The sequence below is a fragment of the Ambystoma mexicanum genome, chromosome 7p (assembly GCF_040938575.1).
Source record: "Ambystoma mexicanum isolate Mex_15411 chromosome 7p, UKY_AmexF1_1, whole genome shotgun sequence".
Lineage (NCBI taxonomy): Eukaryota > Metazoa > Chordata > Amphibia > Caudata > Ambystomatidae > Ambystoma > Ambystoma mexicanum.
This window is the reverse complement of record NC_090939.1, coordinates 481,662,208-481,681,567: the sequence shown is the minus strand read 5'-3', so window position 1 is coordinate 481,681,567 and position 19,360 is coordinate 481,662,208. Positions and strand designations below refer to the sequence as shown.

At 47.5% G+C, this 19,360-nt stretch overlaps 1 pseudogene; it reads left to right on the top strand.

Moving 5' to 3' along the window:
- The first annotated feature begins 102 nt into the window (after nucleotides 1-102).
- LOC138525953 (histone H3.2-like) lies at nucleotides 103-18,188 on the top strand (annotated as a pseudogene).
- The last annotated feature ends 1,172 nt before the right edge of the window (nucleotides 18,189-19,360 follow it).

The following is a 19,360-nucleotide window of genomic DNA, read 5'->3' as shown; positions in this document are numbered from 1 at the left end:
TGTGCTCAATAGTACATGTAATGCAAACGCATGCGTTTGTTCCAATGGGCAAAACATGGTCTCTTCAGGGGTCTCTAGCAGCTCGGGAAGGTGGATAAGGCGATGAAGAATAAGTTCCCACTATTCAAGAAGGACCTCCACTTGAAGGCAGAGGCAGTTCGGGAGTTTGGGATGGACTCGCTATTTCGCAAAAGCAGTGGACAGGTGAGGGGCCCCCAGGGGCCGCTTGTGCATAAAAATGGGCTCTTGTGCTAGGGGCCAGCCGTTGGGGTATTGATTACTCACCTGTCCCTGGTGCAAGGAGACCCAAACTTCAGCAGGTTAGTCCAATTCGGTTGCACGTTCGAATGTGGCAAAAAGGACGTCTAGACACCTTTTAGTTCCTGAGATCCAGCGAAGATTCCCAAATGGGACAGTGGTGATTTCTCTGGTCTGGGTGGATGAATTCGCCCCAGTTTCACTGAAGCAGGCTTCAGGGGCAAGAGGGTCACAAATGCAGAGGACTTGCAAAGGACGTTGCCGCAGCAGGACAACACGGTAACCACGTTTACTCCGTTCTGGGCGCACTCGTCTCACTTCAGACCTGGGAATGACAAGTGTATGAATTTTGGTGTGAGGATGCCGTGGACAAAGAGCTAGCAGTATACCAAGTTTCGAGGGCCTACTCAAAACGACGGCGGAGACAGAGCAAAGGTCCTGCGTAAGCTGGTCAGCCCACTGGTTGGCCCAGGGAAAACTTCCGAGAAACCTTAATTGAAGGTTTTGGTGAAGGTGCTGAGAATATTTGGTCCAACTATGCCAATGGGTCGAAGCGTCTTCGCAGACCTTCTAGGATGACAGATGAAGAGGGGTCCCACAGGATGACAGCGGGCTCACGGTGCCAAACCTTCCAGCGGGTCACCAGCGGTTTCTCGACTCAGCTTCATAGTTGCAGGATACTTGGATCTTATCCTTTGTTCAGTGAGAACTCATGAGATCGACCTGGTAGTGGTGTTTTCCAGCCTCTTCTTATCCAAAGTTCCCTTCACCCCATACGTGGACCAATCAGAGACCACGGTGGTCTCTGACACCCAGGATGTGCATTGGGACCAGACATCCCCACCCACATCCTGGTGGCACACACACAAGGCATGCAGAATCCTGCGAAAGCATTGGGATTCGCGGGGAAATGCATGACCAAATAAGCACTTGTCTGGGTCGACTCAACCTGGGGAAGGTGAAGGGGCAAGATGGCCAAAGGACAGGACAAAGAACCTCGTGGCATGGCCATTTTGGAACCGGTCCACCTCTTCGTGCCAAACATGGTTAACGCTGTGAACATGGCAGGAAAGGGTTAAAAATAATGCAAAATGATAGCTGCCACCAGTCCTGTCAATGACACATCTGCACAGTTCATTACATGTCCAGCGAGAGTATCTAGGGCCTTTGGAAATTACTATAGACCCAAGTGTGCTGTATGATAACATACATTGCACACTTGTAACATGTTGCACAAAAGTTGCAACATGAGAAAAGGACTAAGGGAAACAAGTCTCCCAGTACTGACTGTCTAAAGGGCATGTCAGTTTCCCCATAATAAGTGAGTGAAAGCTCAGAGGAGTGCAGCTGAAGGCTGTGCTTCTCTGGCAAAGTCAGTCAATGGTGTCTAAACAGCGGCAAAAAAGTTTGGGGGTTGACACATGGAGGGAAAATTACATACACATATGAAATCTTTCCTAACACTCGCCTCTCCCCGAACTAAGGTCAGGGGGAACTAATCCAACCTTGTTCAGGTTGGTAAAACATTCTGGACAACCCATCACCATTGCTATGTTGGACACCTGGCCTATGCTCAATAGTGAAGTCAAAGCCTTGCAGACTTATGGACTGCCTAAGCAACTTTGGATTCTCTCCTTTCATGTTCATTAGCCACTTTAAGGGTTTATGGTCAGTTTGCACAGTGAAGTGGGTCCTGTAGAGGTAGGGCTTCAGCTTCCTTAGGGCTCACTCAACAGAGAAACTTCCTTTCTCTACTGTGGACCATCTGAGCTCTCTGTCCTTAAGCTGGCGACTAATGAAGCCAATAGGGTGTTCCTTACCCTTCTCATCTACCTGTGATAGTACAGCTCCTATCATAGTGTCAAAGGCATCTGTCTGAACAATAAAAGGTATTTGGTAATCAGGGGCCCTGAGAACAGGGGCCTGGCACAAGGAGTCTTTTAAGCAATTGAAGGCCTTCTCACACTCTTCAGATCAAGTTACCTTCTTGGGTTTCTTTGGAGTAGTGAGAGCAGTCAGATGGGCAGCTATGGTACCATAGTCTGCCATGAAATTTCTCTAGTACCCAGTGAGTCCCAAAAAGGCTCTCACTTGGGTCTGTGTAGTAGGGGTAGGGCAGTCTTGTACTGCTTGTACTTTCCTGGGTAGAGGCTGTATCCTCCCTCCACCTACTTCATTCCCAAGGTAGACTGCTTTGGAACAGGTCAGGAAGAGGTTCAGACTCCTCTTCTTCAACATCAGAAGCCAACAGTAGTGCTGCGATTTGAACCCTTGGGATGAAAGCCTTCAGCCTATTTACATGGAACACTTTTGGAGCCTGACCAGCCCTTCCAAGGTCCACTAAATAGTTGACCTCACCCAGTGACTCCACCACTGTGTAAGGGACCACTTGTCTTGTAAAACCCTAAGCCTTATAGGATTCATGATCAGGACTTGCTGACCAGGTGTGAAATTGATGAAGGAAGCCTTCTGGTGATACCAATGTTTCACCAGAGCTTGCCCTGCCTTCAACTTTTCACTAGCCAGGCCCATCAGGAGTACCATCCTTTTTCTGAGCCCTAGCACATAGTCCACTATGTTGGTAGATATGGAGTCCCATCCCTCCTTGACTATGGCTAAGGGTCCCCTTACAAGGTGACCAAACAGAAGTTCAAAGGGGCTGAAGCCAACACCCTCTTGTGGTACCTCTCTGTAGGCAAACAGTAAGCATGGTAACACCCATTTTCATTGTTGGGGTTCTTCCAGAGCCGCAATCATGCTCTTAAACGTCCTGTTAAACTGTTCGACTAGGCCATTGGTCTGTGGGTGATATGCAGAGGAAAACTTATAGGTGACCCCACATTCTTTGCACATGGCCTGCATATACTTGGACATAAAGTTGCTGCCTCTGTCAGACACAACTTCTTTAGGGAAGCCAACCCTAGTAAATATGCCAAGCAAAGCTTTTGCAACTGACTTGGCAGTCACTGTTTTCAATGGGATGGCCTCAGGATACCTGGTGGCATGGTCGACCAGCACCAGGATAAACCTATTGCCTGAGGATGTTTGGGGGTCAAGGGGACCAGCAATGTCGATCCCTACCCTCTCAAATGGTACCCCCATAACTGGGAGTGGTACCAATGGAGCTTGGATTGTTGAGCCACTCTTACCAGAACTGGCAGGAGGCACAACTCCTGCAGTGACTTTCTACTTGCACCCCCATCTTGGGCCAATAGAAGTGCCTGGATAACCTTTGCTTGGTTCTCTTGATTCCAAGGTGACCAGCAAGGGGCACTTCATGCGCCAGCTGCAGGAGGAAGGGTCTTACAGCAAGGGGAACTAGCAACCTCTCATGGTCTCCTTCTGTAGACTCTGTAGGCTCACTATACTGGAACCCACCTTCCCAATAATCCTGTGCTTTCCAGGAGGTTCACCCTCACGCTGGGCGCAGGCCTGTCTCCTTAGGCCTTCCAGAGATGGGCATTGACAGACATTGGCCCTTACTAAATTCTTCCCTATCAGGACCACCTTCTACTAACAAATCATTTAGTTCAGGATGGTCATGTGGGTCAATTATTTCAAGTATCACCACCTCCTTGTCAAGTCCTGGTGATTGACCAACTACCTCCACTTTAGTGGTAGGTGAGTTAGGGGGAATGTTTTCTTTGCCTCTTTTAGATTTTCTTACTCCTTTAGCCTTGGGGTTCCCCTTTGGCTGGGGCATGGCATTGGTCTTGGCCAGTGCTGCCCTTGTTTGGGACCTTGTGCAGGGTCTTTCAGCTATTTCTCCCACAAGCACTAAAGCTCTGAGATCATTTCCCAGCACGACCTTTCCTGGGACATTCCTCTGTATGCTCACTGGAATTCTGACTGCTGTACCATTGATAGTAAGAGTAACAGGTATTACTGGGAACATGAGAGGTGGGCCATCAGCCAACTTAGTGGGGGCCAGCGGAGCTCTGGCAACTTCATCTGGGTCTTCATGCACTACAGTTCGACTGCACCCACTATCCCTAAGAGCTGGAGTATCTACTCCATTGATCAGCACACTGTCTTTAAAGTAGTACTTGGTATTATTTGGAATCCTAGCATAAGCCTCTGAGAATTTAGGCTCCCAGGAACCCAGGGAAACTTAAACTACCTCAGCTTCTATCCCACTGGGGAAGGAGTCTGAGGGGAAGGATGCCCCTGTAATCTCTTCTTCCTCATAGGAGGAGATGGCCAGATTAGCAGAGTGGACTCCAAGGTTTTGACCTTACATTGACCTTACATCTGGGATCCCCCTTCACATGGTCAGTTGTTCCACAGGCAAAACAATATCCACTGGGTCTGTTTACATAGGGAGGCTTACTATAACCAGAGTTCTGTTTTGGAGGCTGACCTCCACTACCCTGTGAGTTCTCTTGTGTCTTACCCTTATTTTTTCTTTTGTGGTCGTTATGGGAGGAAGTTTTACCAGTTTCTCCACCCTCCTTATCTTTGGACTTTTTCCCCTCCTCCTGCTTACCAGGATGAGTCTTGTCCTTATGGGACACTCTATGTGACACCCACAAGTCTGCTGCTATGGCCAGTTTCTTATGATCTATCTCCTTTGAATCTGCCAAGTGCTGCTAAAGCTCAGGGGAAGAAGAGGCAAAAATGTGCTCAAGCATGACAAGACATATCATACCTTCAAAAAGAGAGACCTTATAACCTTCAACCAAGCCAGTCAAGTTTTTTAAGTATTCAGTTACATAAGATACCCAGGTACTATCTTCTTTTTTGTACTCTCTGAATCTTTTTAAGTATTGGGCAGGAATCCTTCCAAACTTTAAAATTAGAGTTTGCTTCAGCATTGCAAAATCTGCTCTCTCAGCTTTTGACATTTCCATAATGGCACTGCAGCCAGAATGGGGCAGTCTGCTAAGTAACCAGGCAATTTTATCAGCATTGTCAACTTGTTGAAATTCACATGCATACTCAAATGTATTCAGCCAACCTATAATGTCATTCTTTTCCTCATATACACTGAGCATATCTTTAGGAACCCTTGGATGAGAGGAGGCCCCAGACCCATGTCCAGGACCCTTGGATCCATTGGCAACCTGAAGTCCAACTGGTGATCCCTGTCTTTCTGTTTTTCTGCCTGCTCTATTTTCAGTTTTGTCATGTTAAATTCAAGCTCCTTATGCCTAAACAGCAGTTCTTGCTTCTTGAATTCAAGCATGGCCTCACCTTCAGTACTGGCAGAGGAAACACTAGACATTACATCCTCCAAATCCTCATGGGTCCCATGAACAAGTGCAGCGACAGAACTGTCAGTTCTGCCAGTGGGAGCAGCCGCACCTCCTTCTGTACTGTCCACAGGAGCTATGGCACTAAACTGAGCTTCTTGCCAGTCCATGATTCTTTGGATCATTTCCATGTTTGTGCCTTGAGCAGAGACACCTCTCTCAGCACACATCTTTCTCAATTTCTCAGATTTAGAAGCATTTAAAGTTAACAAGGTACATGTTTCCATACTGTTTGATAGGACAATGGCCTTTTTCAGTTATACTACAACAATTCACTATGTGCCCTGGTAGGAATAACTGGAAATGCCTTCACAAGTATGCAACACTGGATACCTTCAGTCCTATCCCACCACTGTACACCAATTTGTTAAGAGGGATTTCTGAACTCTGTCCAGGATGGGCAGCTTGACAAGCCAGACCAATCAGGGTAGTTATGGCAGGCGGTCAAGACTAAGGCCCTCATTACGACCCAGGCGGTAAGTTACTGCCTGGGTCGTACCCTTAACACCATGGTGTAAACTACGTTTACACCATGGTGGATGGCGGATTTACCGCCCCATTCCAAGGTGAGTGGGGCGGTAAATCCCCATTTCCCATTTTACCCTTCCCCATTCCCATTTTTGCCCCATAGGGCATAATGGGAATGGGGAAAGGCGCTAATTACGCCACCGTAAATTACGGTGGCGTAATTAGCACCAAGGTCCCTTTGCGGCATGGGTTTTAACGCCTGCAAAAAGCAGGCGTTAAAATCACCATCCCGCAAAGGGACCTTGGAATCAGGCGTTAAGGGTCGGCGCCGTTTACGGCGCCGTAAACCCCTTAACGCCTGGGTCCTAATGAGGGCCTAAGTCTCAGGAGGGGTGAGGGTGACTGAAGGACCTCAATGAGCACACAGAGCAAGGACACTTGCAAATTACTCCAGACAGGTATTATATAAAAAATATAGACACATTTATTACAAGGCCTTTGTAACATAGACCATAGCAAAGAATCACAGTAGCACTAAGTAAACCAATACATCACACTCAATACAATATGTATACAATACCAGGGGGGTCTAAAGGGGTGACTGCACGAAATATGTCGACAACCTAGAGGGGAAGGAAACAGGCAGTGCAGTTAATCTTTAGGACCAGTTCAACATCAGTTATTCACCTAAGAGGCAGTCCAAGCCCTAAGAATAGGGGAGCCCTGTGCTCAATAGTACATGTAATGCAAACGCATGCAGCTATTCCAATGGGCAAAACAGGGTCTCTTCAGGGGTCTCTAGCAGCTTGGGAAGGTGGATAAGGCGATGAAGAATAAGTTCCCACTATTTAAGAAGGACCTCCACTTCAAGGCAGAGGCAGTTTGAGAGTTCCGGATGGAGTCGCTATTTCGCAATAGAAGTGGACAGGAGAGAGGTCCCCAGGGGCCACTTGTGCGTAAAAATGGGCTCTTGCGCTAGCGGCCAACGGTTGGGTTTTTGATTACTCACCGATCCCTGATGCAAGGAGACCCAAACTTCAGCAGGTTAGTCCAATTCAGTTGCAGGTTAGAATGCGGCAAAAAGGACGTCTCGTCACCTTTTAGTTCCTGAGATCCAGCGATGATACCCAAATTGGAGGTGATTTCTCTGCTCTGGGTGGATGAATTGCCCCAGTTTCACTGCAGCAGGCTCCAGGGGCAAGAGGGTCACAAATGCAGCAAACTTGCAAAGGGCATTGCTGCAGCAAGGCAACTGTCATGCATTCTGATTCCCCTTCTTCCGCTGTGGCAGCAGCGGTTCGGTGCCCGTTGGCATCGCTCATGGACTGGCATCAGATACCATCACCCGGGACGCTTACGTCCGTTCCTTTACTGGCAGCTTCCCTGGCGCCTTGGTACAGGCGGGACTAAGCGTCCTGTTGTCAGGCAACCACGATCTGTTCTGAATCACGTGACACGGAGGACCCATTCACGTGTTAGTCCCATGGATCATGTGATACGGAAGACCCGCTCACGTGATTTAATTTCCATAGCAACAGGATAAATGCTCTGATTACGTGCCCTTCAGTGCTTCACAGCTGTTCTAATCAGCACTGTTTGGTGTACTCACAAACTTCGACTACCGGCTTTCTGGATTACGGACTACATACTATGGAATTCCCTTCCTTATTCCTTGGATTGTTTGCCTACATCCCTTCTCTTCCAGTATCTCGACCCACAGACTTTTTTAGCTGGACTTCTTATGATATACCCTTCGGATTTGTTGCTATCTTTTGCCTCTCTGGAACACTTCGCCATGGATCTGTTGCACGGACTGTTTTTGGCTTTTCCAGTTCTGCTACCACGCTTCAAGTTCTTCCCTCACCCAATTTGGCTGAAACAACAGTGCCTCCACAGGTATTTCCAGTGTGTGCCACGTTTTACAACAAAAGCGGTGAACAGCCATCTACACCCTACTGCTGCTGCCTTTTGCCACACACTGAGGGTACTTCTAGAACACCCATCACGTTATTCACCCTGAGCCCACGGTTTGGTTAAAGCCTCCTCCCTTTCACCACTAGGTAAGCGGTCTAGTGATTCATAGTTTATGTCCTTATCTGTTACTGCTTGCTTGGTTCTGTGCTAACTGCTTGCTTACCTTACAGCGGCTTGGGGGTTCCGGCGCTCCAGGGATCTGGCGTTCCAGTACCTATTACCTGTGGCTTCAAGGATCGCACAGGGAGTTAATTGGTATCTCTCTGTGTAGTACTTGGGGGCGGAGGCTTTCATAATCTTCACAACTATCAAGTTCTGACAGCAACACGGTAACCGCGTTTTCTCTGGTCCGGGCGCACTCGTCTCACTTCAGACCTGGGAATGCCAAGTGTACGAAATACTGTGTGAGTTTGCCGTGCACACAGAGCTAGCAGTACACCAAGTTTCGAGGGCCTCCTCAAAACGATGGCGGACAGAGCAAAGGTCCTGAGTAAGCTGGTCAGCCCACTAGTTGGCCATGGGACACTTCCGAGAAAGCTTACTTGCAGGTTTTGGTGAAGGTGCTGAGAATAGGTGGTCCCACAATTCCAATAGGTCGAAGCGTCTTCACAGACCTTCTAGGATGACCAGATGCAGATGGGTCCCACAGGACGACAGTGGGCTCAGGGTGCCAAATCTTCCAGCTGGTCACCAGCGATTCCTCGACTCAGTTTTGTAGTTGCAGGATACTTGGATCCTATCCTTTGTTCAGTGAGAACTCAGGAGATTGACCTGGTAGTGGTGTTTCCAGCCTCCTCTTATCCAAAGTTCCCTTTGACCCAAAACGTGGAGGACCCAATGGGAGATCTGCTCACAAACACTCACTCCATACATGGACCAATCACAGACCACTGTGGTCTCAGGCATTCAGGACACTCCAGACTCTCTGGCAACCAGGATGTGTATTGGGATCAGACATCCCAACCCACATCCTGGAGGCACACACACAAGGCATGGAGAAGCCCACGAAAGCATTGGGATTTGCGAGAAAGTGCATGACCAAATAAGGACTGGCCCGGGTCAACTCAAACTGGGGAAGGTGACGGGGCAAGATGGCCAAAGGACAGGACAAAGGACCTCGTGGCATGGCCATTTGTAGCCAGGCCACCTATTCGTGCCAAACGCAGTTAATGCACTGAACATGGCAGGAAAGGGTTAAAAATAATGCAAAACGATAGCTGCCACCAGTCCTGTCCATGACACATCTGCACAGTTCATAAAATGTCCAGCGAGAGTATCTAGGGCCTTTGTAAATGACTATAGACCCAAGTGTGCTCTATGGTAAGATACATTACACACTTGTTACATGTTGCACAAAAGTTGCAACATGAGAAAAGGACTAAGGGAAACAAAGTCTCCCAGTACTGACTGTCTTAAGGGCATGTCAGTAGCCCATAAAAAATGAGCGAAAGCCCAGAAGAGTGCAGCTGAAGGCTGTGCTTCTCTGGTAAAGTCAGACAATGGTGTCTAAACAGCAGCAAAAAAGTTTGGGGGTTGACACCAGGAGGGAAAATTACATACACATATGAAATCTTTCCTAACAAGGGTGACGACAGCGACGACAGAACTCCCACTATGGCCTAGACGTGTAGGCCATGAGCCCATGGAGGTTGTTTTTTTACTCTTAACATCCACACATGTGGGTGTTGAGGTTCACCCTGCACCTCCTCCCTCCTGGGTGCCCCCCCACTGCACTGGTCGACCATGGTCATTTTTATTTTTTTGTCTATTGTGCATTCATGTTACAGTGTGTTGCTTTGTGGCATCCGAAGGCATCCACTGTGTGTTCCGGCTGGGCCCATACAGGCTTGTCTCGTGTTGGTGTTGTGTCTCCTGCTTCCCCTTTCCATGGGCTCGCAAGGATGGCAGCGTGTGACAGTAACTAACACAGAGGCATTGGGCTTCCATCATTTCTGTGGCCAGTCTGAAGTCCTAATTGTGCACACTGACCACAAAAGTGATGGGTGGAAGGTTTCAAATGAATCTAAACCACTGGCAGTTGCTCTGGGCAACCTTCCACACCACCGTTTTTTAGCCCGTCTGCGCCATTGCAAAAGGGGACCAGCCATGTGCAAATCAGTCAGCAGCTGCCGCCACCGAAGGTAGCAGCCCAGCCCGAACTGCTAGGCCAGGTCCACTCTGCACAGAAAACCAAGCAACCCCAGACATGTTTCGGCCTTGTTGGACCTCCTCAGTGAGGTGCAGCCTGGTTCCCTGTGGCGCAGCGAGCAAGGGACCCACGTCTGGACATACCCTCTCTCACAAGGAGAAACAAACTGACTACAAAAGTGATGGGTGGAAGGTTTCGAATGAATCTAAACCACTGGCAGTTGCTCTGGGCAACCTTCCACACCACCGTTTTTTAGCCCGTCTGCGCCATTGCAAAAGGGGACCAGCCATGTGCAAATCAGTCAGCAGCTGCCGCCACCGAAGGTAGCAGCCCAGCCCGAACTGCTAGGCCAGGTCCCCTCTCCACAGAAAACCAAGCAACCCCAGACATGTTTCGGCCTTGTTGGACCTCCTCAGTGAGGTGCAGCCTGGTTCCCTGTGGCGCAGCGAGCAAGGGACCCATGTCTGGGCATACCCTCTCTCACAAGGAGAAACAAACTGACCACAAAAGTGATGGGTGGAAGGTTTTGAATGAATCTAAACCACTGGCAGTTGCTCTGGGCAACCTTCCACACCACCGTGTTTTAGCCTGTCTGCGCCATTGCAAAAGGGGACCAGCCATGTGCAAATCAGTCAGCAGCTGCCGCCACCGAAGGTAGCAGCCCAGCCCGAACTGCTGGGCCAGGTCCCCTCTGCACAGAAAACCAAGCAACCCCAGACATGTTTCGGCCTTGTTGGACCTCCTCAGTGAGGTGCAGCCTGGTTCCCTGTGGCGCAGCGAGCAAGGGACCCACGTCTGGACATACCCTCTCTCACAAGGAGAAACAAACTGACTACAAAAGTGATGGGTGGAAGGTTTCGAATGAATCTAAACCACTGGCAGTTGCTCTGGGCAACCTTCCACACCACCGTTTTTTAGCCCGTCTGCGCCATTGCAAAAGGGGACCAGCCATGTGCAAATCAGTCAGCAGCTGCCGCCACCGAAGGTAGCAGCCCAGCCCGAACTGCTAGGCCAGGTCCCCTCTCCACAGAAAACCAAGCAACCCCAGACATGTTTCGGCCTTGTTGGACCTCCTCAGTGAAGTGCAGCCTGGTTCCCTGTGGCGCAGCGAGCAAGGGACCCATGTCTGGGCATACCCTCTCTCACAAGGAGAAACAAACTGACCACAAAAGTGATGGGTGGAAGGTTTTGAATGAATCTAAACCACTGGCAGTTGCTCTGGGCAACCTTCCACACCACCGTGTTTTAGCCTGTCTGCGCCATTGCAAAAGGGGACCAGCCATGTGCAAATCAGTCAGCAGCTGCCGCCACCGAAGGTAGCAGCCCAGCCCGAACTGCTGGGCCAGGTCCCCTCTGCACAGAAAACCAAGCAACCCCAGACATGTTTCGGCCTTGTTGGACCTCCTCAGTATACACCCCTATTGGAGATTCATGATGGTTTCTCCAGTGCATGGTTGACATGCATTTTCGTAAGTATATTGTAAATGTGCATATTTATATGTTAAATCTTCATGTATTACCTTGCCTGTCTCCATTATCGATGCACTTCATGCTGTGTGCGGTACCCTCCCACATTTGCTTGCAACCATACACTCAGGATGGGAGGGGTCCATGTGGTGGCTTTGTCACATTGAGACACTTATGCTATTGTGATTGGTAACTGTCTGACATTGTCACTGTTGGGTCCTGTGTTCATGATGTCTCATGATGGTAAATAGGTGTTCATGTATACAGTTTGATTTGTCAAAGTGCACTTTGTGACAATTGTGTCATGTGTTGTGCATTCATTTTGGAGTTTTCACATTGCATGCCATGTGTTGGGCGGTTGGCATGAGGTTTGGGAGGGTTTAGGTGACATACCAGTATTTGGATGTGCTGTTTTGCAAGAGAGTAGTGGGTTCTGAGCCTTGCATGTGTGCCTTTTGGTCACACGGGATTGGGTTTCTTTAAGTAGCTAGGGATGCACACAATGTAGCACTTCCAAGGACACATTCTCAGGGTGGTAAGGTTGTGACAGTTGACAGTTGACTGACCCTTTGTCATCATTGATTGCCACCTGGAATGTGGCAGGCGTCTGTGCACTCTGCAGCAGTGGGATTTTAGGTGAAAAATGGTGCCACAAGCTGGGTACGGGCTGCCTCGACACGTGCCCTTTCCCCTCCTATGCGCAGCAGCCGTGAATGTGGTTGTGGATGTGGGGCACCACCATGTCCACTGGTCTGCCCCGCCGTGTTGCAACATTGTGCAGGACACATGCTGCCACAGTGATCCTGCACACTACTGCGGGTGCATATAGTAGCTGTCCACCAGAGAGGTCAAGGGAGCGGAAACGTGACTTAAGCACTCTGAATGTGCACTCCAGTATGGGCTTGATATCAATATGGGCTGCGTTGTATCTTACCTGAGGTGGTGTGGTGGGATTCCGTATTGGCGTCATCATGTAGTTGCTCAGAGGGTAGGCACTGTCCCCTGGGGAGGTGATAATTGTTGTCATTAGTTGGGTTTGTCTATTTGTCTGTGTATGACATGCATGCAAGTGCACAGGCATTTGTACTCACCAATGAGCCATATGTTGGCAGGCCTCCCAGCTTCCAGGGCCCAGTTTAGGGGTGACATTCTGAATATGAAACTATCATGGGTGGACCTTGGATAGTTTGCATAGACAGAGGTTATGAGTCCCTTGGCATCGCATACAACCTGCACGTTGATGGAATGCCAGTGCTTGCAATTGTGATAGATGTTCTCAGTGGCCCTAGGTGGATGTAGGGCCACATGGGTGCAATCAACGGCACCAAGCACTTTTGGGAAGTGTGCAATCCCGTAAAAGTCCTGGACCACGGCCTGCCTTTCTGCCGGTGTTCTGTGCATGTATATGTGGCAGCGGACTGAGGGACAAGCAGTCAGGATTGCCAACACCTGGTGTTGGCAGCATGACTGTGTGGGCTGTGAGACGCCCCCAATTATGGCAGTTGTCCACTGAAATGACGCAGTGGCCAAGAAATGCAGTACATTGAGCACCTTTTCCAAGGGGTTAAGTGCTTGGGAGCACAGTGTGGGTGTTGTGAGGCCATCCTCGCCCTCAGTGACCAGGTCTAGGATGATATGAGGTGGAAATCTATACCTGCCATAGACCTGGTCATCAGGCATCCCAAAAAGGCTGGTCCTGGATAAAAAAATGTGGGGCCTGGCTATCCTCCTCCTCCTCATTCATCGTAGCTGTATACGTGCGTTTGTTGTTTGTGCGCACTTTTATGCTGCATGGGGGTGCTTACGCCAGCTTTCGATTCGCGTATGTGTTTCTGGGTTTGCGCATCTTTTGCCACGCGCCAGTTATCCCTGTTTGATTCCATGAATACGTGTTGTTAGCGTGCGTGTGGACGCTGCAGGGATTTCACTGCGGAACTTCCCCTGTTACGCCCACATTTTCAAATGTTGTTTCCCATTCCACGTGTTCTGCCCCCTTTTTAGGTATGTGCGCTCGACGGTGTGCGCCTTCTCTGGGTGTCTCGCGCAGAGCGTTCCTGATGGCGCAATGACGTGTTGGACCCGCGCGGATTCGGCGCAGGTCATGGGTAAGCCTTGCGCAATGTGTTCCATGTATCGGTAAACATGTGTTTGCTGCGTTTTGCACACGTGCGCTGCATTTTACACGCTTGTGCCCCGTTTTCCGCACACATTTATTCCATGAATTACCCTGTTAATCTTTCACGCTGTTTACTACTTTCCAGGACTGAGGCATTGAGTTGCCAAATTGAATGAGTTTTGTCTGTTTCTTCCAATATGAGTTGTATTTTTATGGGTGTGAATCATTAGAAATTAAGAGAAATCTGTATATTTCATAATAAGACGTCTTGCGATCCTTAAATGGTGTGTTCGAGCAAGTACATTTTCGGGATAGGCATTCTGTAGCTAAGAGGAGGCAGTAGAATCTTTTCCCATCGGGAGGGGTAATCACCAAATGTTGTTAGGGCCTGCTGCCACAATAGGATAATCCTTTATTTTCTATTTCCCATCCGTTCTCCATAACTAATTTCTGCTCGTGCACCTGGTATCAAGTTGAATTCTCCCCCTGTTAATATGCTTTCTGTCTTATATTCCATGCATTAGTGGGGATTCTCAAATGTAACCTTAGCGGAACCAGCATTGGGTAAATAGACAGCCACTAATTGTGTTTACACATTGTTAAGAAGCAGTCATGATTTGAGTCCACTTGTAGGATTTTGTATTTAAGGATTTGTTAAAAATGTATCATAACCGCGTTGAGTTTATGGTGTACGCCATGTGAATTTCCAGGAGCAGAACACTATCTAGCCTGGGGCTTTTAAAATAGTTGACAATCGTTGCACTTTTTGATGTGATTGTGGACACCATTAACATTTGATGAGGTAATGCTCAGAGCCGTGACTTTTTTTTTAAGTTGGCAGATTGTTAAATTTAAGGTTGGGAGTCAAAATATACACAGGTGGAGCCGCTCTTGGGTTTCATAAGTCTTTACTGGGTTCAGTCTCAGGGCAAGTACATAAGGGCAGAAAGGTAAGTAACATAGGCAAGGGAAAAACATCCACCGGACCCCTCATCCATTCAGTGCCAGGTCCCAACTGATTTTCTTAGAACCCTCATGCGCAGTGGAACACTCATGCAAGGTCCTGTCCAAACATTCCACAACACACTCAGTACAGCACCAACACATACTCACAGAATGGACAGGGGCAGATCAAAAACTAACACAGATCCCTACTCCTGGGCTGTCTAAAACCAGGGTAATCATGTACAATTCAGTAGAGTCTTATTTCCTGTGCCTGGAATGTAGTCTACATTTCTACCTAACCTTTCTGTTTGATTGTGCAGCCAGCACTGGGTTTGCGTTCAATCATACCTGCTCCACCTGGTTTCCCCTCCCTCAGCAAAGATCACTGGTTTGAATGAGTGGGAGGTTCGGGGTGGGAGTAATACCGGGTCATGTGTAGAAAAGAAGGTCCTTCCTAGTTCCCCCGTCAAGTCTATCTTTTTTCCAGTCCGCCTCCTTGCATTGTAACTTGTCTACAATTGTGTCTTTATACACTAAATTATTGTGGGAGGTAAAGGGGGTTCTGGGAGTAGGCTACATCCTTACCACTGCTAGCAAATTTTAATGTGCATGTGCATCTTCATATGCATCAGGGGCGGCCTTATAGACCCACATATTGGCCTCAAATGTCTATCACTAATTCATATTAGAGGATTTACCTTGTATTCCTCAAGGTTAATTCAAATAATAAGACACTGCTTGAAATGTCCTAAAGTCTGCCCCCTGTGGCATAAGTGTTACTTTCTATGACCCTTACTCTTCCCTTGCTGCACCACAATGCAAAACTCACTCAGTTGGTAATTGTAAATTGAACATGGCCATTAGAAAAAGGATACCAGTGTTTTAGCTCCTTTTTTTCTGTCACGGTTGCAAGTACGTGCAATGTTATCTGGCTCTGAGGGGTGTGTGCAGTAATGATCCTCTTGCTCAATGCACCCCCAACCCCCCAACTATTCCCACGTTACCAGCTACCTCATATGTCTTTCAGGAGGTGAGATGATGATGGCATTGGGTACAGGACGTGGTCTCATCCTGTGCACCCACTCACACTTTACATTTTGGGGTGGCCTTTCAATTCCTGTGAGCCATTTCTAGAACAGGTACATTATTTTAAAAACATTGCTTATGTTGTGCGGGACTCCTGAAGAGTGGAAATGGCAATTCTTTTTATATAGGGCTACTTGAAAAAGTCAAAATCCTCCCCAGAACTCACTCTACGTTTAGGACCGTGAAGCAGCAGGCCCACCCACTTTGAGCAAACTTGGGCATAACTGCATTTTGGGAAACAGTGGTGATCCGCTAGGGCAGTGCAAATGCAAACCGGGGAAGGATACTTATCATTGTGAAGAAAAGTATTTCATCGGGAGAGAAAGCAAATCTCGCAGTGCTTCCATGGCCGTACTAAGCAGACCACCTGCAAGTCCACCGGAGGCTAGGCACCTCGCAAGAAGCTGGCAACCAAGGCTGCCATAAGAGCGCCCTGTCACTGGAGGCTTGAAGAAACCTCACCACTACCGTCCCAGCACTGTGACTGTGAGGGAGATCAGGCGCTACCAGAAATCCAATTCAAATTCAATTTCTGCATATTTCCAAACTTGTTGTGGGATAACGGTAGGCATCATGCAAAACCTCTGTGCATAATTGCATTGGTAAATTAAAAAACAGGCCCATAGCACCATTCACTGTGAAGCATGTGATTACAAGAAATGTCAGGCATAGAAACTAAAAAGGGACTATTGACCTCCAGGCAAGTACATAAGGGGAACTCTCCCAAGATGGCGACTGCACAGTACGCGGAAGCTGGAAGGAGACAGATGAAAAGATACGCGATCCACAGAGAAGGTAAATACTAGCCCCTGTATGGATGACCTGCTTTATGGGGATTACGAAAATCTAAAAAAACCCTTCTAAATTGTTTAATTGTTTAATTGCTTAAATCCGTAAAACACCGGCATAGCAGCTGGAATACCAACTGTACCTGCCAATTAGACATGTAAACATGCAGCAAGAGCCGGAGAAAAGGCAAACTCTAGCATATGCAAGGGCGATCTTCATTAAGTGCACAATTGCCATGTCCCGTTTGATTTCTAATTGGGGGGGAGATGACTTGGAATATATCCACTCCGCTTCATCCAGTCACCAAGAACAACCACCTTAATTACAGAAACAAAATAATCATTGCAACTTTAAGAGAGAGCAAAATACATTTCCTCACAATGTCTCGTTGTTTTCAGGCGCTAACCACACGAGACGGCCTGCAAGAAAAAGTAGAAGAAGGACATGAATGCCCCCTACACACAGAACGCACGGCTCTTGTTCTGGTAGGGTAAGTGCACTCCTCATTATTAAAGACGGGACACTAATAATAATAAAAATAAAAATCACAAACGAAAATACAAATTTAGCAAAATGGAAAACTCATTGGTGGCAACTTACCTTATAGGGTTCCATCAGACACATTGCAGAGACCGGATCCACACCTATACAATAGAGGCTAAAAAGTTTCCGGTAAGACACACTAAGGATACCAAAGCATAGCGAATAGTAGTCATGTTCACCCCAGACCCCTGATATGTATGTGTTTTCCCTTGCAAGGAATGGACGCAATGACGAAATGTCCCAACTTTGTGGAGGATGCCCGCACCAGCAAAAGAAATTAAAAGACAGCTATAACAAGAACTGTCCTTTTTATAACAAAATAAGTGTCCACATGGGGCACTATAGTAGGTCCTGAAGAAAGCGGCAAACAAGTTACCCTGCTGAAACCGGTCGACACTGGTTGGATTAGGCAGCTAATCCAGCCCACCAGATTCACGATAACCTGGTAGTGATCTGGGAGATAGGACATGTATAATCTTTTACCCAAACTTAGTGGAAATATTCCCACTAGACGGTGGTTGCACCGCCTTTTTTATGATAAGTCACACGAAGGGCCAGCAACACCATTAAAAGACAACTGTTGACTGACCTCAATGTGCAGCTTTTAGCATAGGAAAGTAGTGAGCCAGGCTAAGGAGAGCCTCTTTACATTCCTTCTCTCTCTTCCCCCTTAGATAGGTGACACACCAGCGCCTTACTAGGGACACTATACCCCAAGGGACAGTGAGCTTGCTCTCTGTACAGGGACATTTAGTTATTTGTAGGGACTAAAGTGAAAGGTCACATTTTTTTTTTAAAGTGACATAATTGGTTCTGATCATGATGTGTTAATCTGCACGGGGAAGGAGTCAGAATCTGAATACCCTTATGACTTCAATTGTATTGACTGGCTACAAGAAATCCACCAAGCTGCTAATCCGAAAACTGCCTTTCCAACGCCTTGGGCAAGAAATCGCCCAGGACATAAAGACCGACCTGCGCTTCCAGAATTCAGCTGTCATGGCCCTGCAGGAGGCCAGCAAGGCTTACCTGGTTGGGCTCTTTGAGGATACCATCCACTGCGCCATCCACGCCAAGAGGGTACACCATCATGCCCAAGGACCTCCAGTTGGCCCACCACATCTGGGCTGAGAGGGCTTGAGCCAAAGCAGCACCGCACCCGCAGAAAAGACGGTTGCTGTTGGTACTCTTGTTCAGAGGATAATTGTTTAGCATTTCAGTGATGGACTGCCCAAGTGGGTGGGATCAGACTGATTTGCAAATGGTTATTTCTCCTGTGTGAAAGGTACAGTGAGCTAAAACGTGGTTGTAGACCCTCCCTCCCGAGCACCTTCACATAGAACAGCCATGTTTGGTCTCGGTAGTTTGGAGTCTAGCAGACCTAATAGTTGTTTCCCGTTTTGTAGTCCCATTGGGCACATTATCTTATGTGCTTTTGTACATTTATTGATATTACCATTTTTCATTACAAAATCAGGATGGATTCTTCTAGAAAGCTATTCATTTATTTATATTGTTGCAAGTTAAGCGTGCCCTTCTTAAAAAAGACACTATGCATTTTGTGTAAATCAATGCACAATATCACTTTATGGAGTTGAGCTACGAATAAACCCGCACCCACTGAATTGCTCCATCATATATTCGTCACACACAATGTTTTTTTTTATTCCTACAGCATGATTTCATTACTGAGGTTGTTTTAGTGCTGTAATAGTAATGACTAGTGGGTTTCTTCAATAGGAAAGGCACTTTTTGAGATGATAGAAACTGTGGCATCATTTAATGAATCTGCATGAAACATTCCCCTAAAAACCATTTCAGAACCTCCAAATTGCTTTCAGATGTTTTGTAGACATTTTTCAACTGGCAAAGGTGATAGTGGGGGGGTGAGGGGTGGCATGCGCTAAAGTTTTAATGTCCACAGTCAAAGTTGTATATGAATTGTGTATCAAAGCTACAGCAAACACTGCTTGACAATGTACACCAACCACGTATTCTTGGTAAGAGTTTGCTTCAACTTAAAATCCTTTTCAGGGTTTGTTATATATCTGTCCAGAAGAAGGTTACAAATAGGTTAAAAGAAAATGTAGAGATATATTGATTGCGTATTCTGCAAAGAATTATTAATCCACCATTTTGACAAGAAATGTCATAGCCACTAGCTCTCACTTGCTAAATGCATTTTGGACTTTCTTTTTGGAAAGCCCCCACTGGAGAAAACAACAGCGCATTTTATACATTTCCAAAGCCACACCTATTGGCTTTGTCCATGAGGGTTACTGTAGATTTGCCACTGAAGATCATTTTCAGAGT